The sequence below is a fragment of the Penaeus vannamei genome, chromosome 2 (genome assembly GCF_042767895.1).
Source record: "Penaeus vannamei isolate JL-2024 chromosome 2, ASM4276789v1, whole genome shotgun sequence".
In the NCBI taxonomy this organism is placed as follows: Eukaryota; Metazoa; Arthropoda; class Malacostraca; order Decapoda; family Penaeidae; genus Penaeus; species Penaeus vannamei.
The window spans coordinates 31,688,524-31,692,216 of NC_091550.1; the positions used below are offsets into that span (position 1 = coordinate 31,688,524).

At 38.4% G+C, this 3,693-nt stretch overlaps 1 long non-coding RNA gene across 1 annotated transcript; it reads right to left on the minus strand.

Annotated features, from left to right (window-relative positions):
* Nucleotides 1-1,422: 1,422 nt before the first annotated feature.
* On the minus strand, nucleotides 1,423-2,162 carry LOC113812332 (uncharacterized). Its single transcript, XR_003476305.2, has 3 exons — nucleotides 2,035-2,162; nucleotides 1,773-1,860; nucleotides 1,423-1,562 (listed from the first exon to the last, which is right to left on the minus strand). It is a non-coding gene; the product is annotated as an uncharacterized lncRNA (long non-coding RNA).
* Between the last annotated feature and the right edge of the window lie 1,531 nt (nucleotides 2,163-3,693).

Here is a 3,693-nt window from a genome sequence, read left to right on the forward strand (position 1 = left end):
TGTAAGTAAAAGTTTTGTTGGTAATTTTCTATATTACGTCTGCATAACCGATATCGACGATTTTGGTATCGTTGGATTCCTCTCACTCTATACAATGCAAATATGTAGGTTTTATTGCGCGGAAACCCCCCGTTAGCGACAAAATTGGCCCCGATAGCGGGGCCGACGATGTCGGAGTGGCGGACGTAATATATAAAATTACCCTAATAATATAACCTCACAGTGAAAGTAATCATGGTTATTCACATGACTTTCAATTGCAGGGGGCTGCCGCTCCCCAACCCCCGCCGAGGAAATAAAACCTCCACCACGTATTCACGGCAGGATAGAGCGCACACGAACTAGATGAACTAGATGTGGAGCCGATAACCTACAATAACCTAGGATTTTTAAGGTACTAACCTGATTGATTAATGCCGCTAATTAGTGGGGAGGGTGCTCCTTTGCCGCAAAATGTTAAGGAGGCAGGGTGCGTCCGGCAGGATGTCCTAGGCCGGAGGATACAGCTTTCTCCCGACAGAGGAAGCCGTGGCGGAAGCATATCCCTAGCATTTTTACTGCCTAGTTGCAATTTCAAGCAGAAAATCCGTCTCCGAATACGAGCACCCTCCACACTCGGCCATCGCGGCGGCTGTAACTGCCTTCTGAACGCGACGGTTATTTCGGTTAGGAATACGGATGTCGTCATTCCAGAGCACGGGAAACTCGACCTTGAAGCCATCGGTGTAACATCGAAAAAGGCGCAATCGTCTCTTTATACAATGCTGACTATGCAAAGGTTAATATGCTGATTCATCGGGAATTTTACAAGGTAATTGAAATATTACGCCCGCCGCTCCGACATCGACGATGATTGTGTAACGCTCTAGCCTGCCGGGAATACGTGGTGGAGGTTTTCTTTCCTCGGAGGGGGTTGGGGGGCGGCAGCACCCTGCAATGGAAAGTTATGTGAATAACCATGGTTATTTTCACTGTGCGTTATATTATTAATGCTATTTAACCCCGCATTTTCCCTGGAACCTTCCATGCCCTCTCCTGCTATCGGGGCCAAGTTTGTCGCTAACGGGGGGTTTCCGCGCAATAAAACCTACATATTTGCATTGTATAGAGTGAGAGGAATCCAACGATACCAAAATCGTCGATATCGGTTATACGGACGTAATATAGAAAATTACCTGAAGTGCATCAATGGTTAATGCATATAATATTTCATAACACTGATTAATATATTTTGTATAATTGTTAAATTTATACATTGTTATGTGTTGTTGGACTTTGTAAAATTATAAGTATTTTTTATATATAACCTTGCATATTGAATCTTACTGAGGTACTGAATAAAGTATGGTGCTCATCGTGGAGTTTTCTGCATTCTTCAAGTGACGTGCAACAACATCGAGAACTTAGTCACGTGGAGTTGTACATGGAAAATGGAATTTCATACCAATAAATGCCATGTAGTCGGTGTAACAGTAGACTTGCATCAATCCGGGACTGGCTCACATTACACCATGGGTAGAATAATATGCAGCCGTTTCCATGTAGGTTCAGTTTTATTCAACCTGTAAACAATATATTTCAAAATAACAAATGATAAGTCAATGAGCACATAGATAAATAAGTAATTAAGAGGCCAAAACTTTGGATACTTGTTCAAAATGAAAGTGATTAAATTTCTCACATACAGGAAGCCAAGACACAAGATCTCCTAAGAAAATCTGCAGTACTAATCTAGAATCACACAGGTCCAAATACAACAACAGCTTACTTACATCATGGCACCTCGCCCCTGAATGATGTTCATGCTACACAACAATTCTCGCCCAAACTCAGTCCGTTCCAGGCCCGTCAGTCATCAGGCTGCACAAAATCAACATAATGCCATGCAGCTTTCTATGGAAAATGTCAGTTGAATATCCCCAACACTGACATTTAAATCTCCTCAATACTCAATAAATCACTATGTCAAGTCACCAAAACTTAGAATTTCATTAATCATATACCCAAGAAATAAAACTCAAATAATGTTCCTACCTCATATCTATGAATCAAAATTGACAATTTCAACACGTCTTATTCAGAGACAGCCTCCACGTGTCCCGCTCATTTCAGCTTGTAAACAACGGTTCCTCGTGACAAAAGAAACTTACAATGCGCAACGTTTTCCGAAACTAAATATATCATCATTAGAACTTAAATTTGACAATTCTTCGTTTACAACTCAATAACAAAATCACAACAATAGATATTTCATATGTTGATAATCTTCAAAATTAATACATATTTCTAATATACACAATAATAACATAGGTTCTAATAATATTTACAAAGATGCACACATTCACAATTCGCTATTATTTCCATAATAATACACTCCCACCCCAAGAGGACAAGAAAAGACAAATTAAACACGACTGGCTTGTTCACCACTAATTTATGAGCTCATCTCTTCACAGTATAGTCACGTGCACCAGTATACTTTAAACCTGGCTTCTGTAATGTATACCTTACACTAACATTACACATCCAACCATCTCGACCAGAGTGTGTGGATACAATTTCAGGTAGTTTCCACACTCCTTTGGCATATGTTGGTAATCTTCAAAATTTATACATATTTCTAATATACACAATAATAACATAGGTTCCAATAATATTTACAAAGATGCACACATTCATAATTCCCTATTTACATAATAATACAGTCAGGTTTGGAGAAAGTAGAAATCGCCCACTATTCCAATATAAGTTAGGGGGCGCATTATTAAACTCAGCTGACAGGGAGAAAGATCTTGGGATAATCATAAATAGAAACCTAAACTATATTGACCATATAAATGAAAAGGTCCACAAAATGTTAGGACTGATTGCCAACATGAAGAGGGCATTCGTGTATGTGGACGAATATATGGTAAAAATCATTATAGCAATCATAAGACAAAGTCATGAGTACGGTGTAGTCCACACTTCAAAAAAGATGTTGACAAACTGGAAAGAGTTCAAAGAGCGGCCACAAGATGGGCACCTACTCTAAGAGATATGAGTTACGAAGATAGACTACAGAAATTAGGACTTATTACCTTGGAAGAAAGAAGGAAAAGGGTAGACATGATTATGCTGTTCAACTGTATTACAGGAGGAGTGAAGATAGATAAAGATGACTTTTTGATCTTGAACACAAGAAGAACAGAAGAACGAGAGGACACAACAAAAAGTTGAAAGTAAAAAGAGGTGATAAAGATGTAAAAAAATATAGTTTCCCAAACAGAACTATTGAAGCGTGGAACAGTCTCCCCAAGCATGTAGTATGTGCCAAAATTGTGCATCAATTTGAATAGTTATACGACAATTTAAATATAGCAGATGGGACCACCTGAGCTTAGCTCTTCACCCGTACTGAAACAACTAGGTAAGAACACACACACACACACACACACACACACACACACACACACACACACACACACACACACACACACACACACACACACAAACACACACACACACACACACACACAAACACACACACACACACACACACACACACACACACATAAGTATGTACATATATACACATATTTATATACATATACACAGGTAATATATATATATATATATATATATATATATATATATATATATATATATATATATATATATATATTTGTGTATGTAGGGTACAAAATTTTTTCA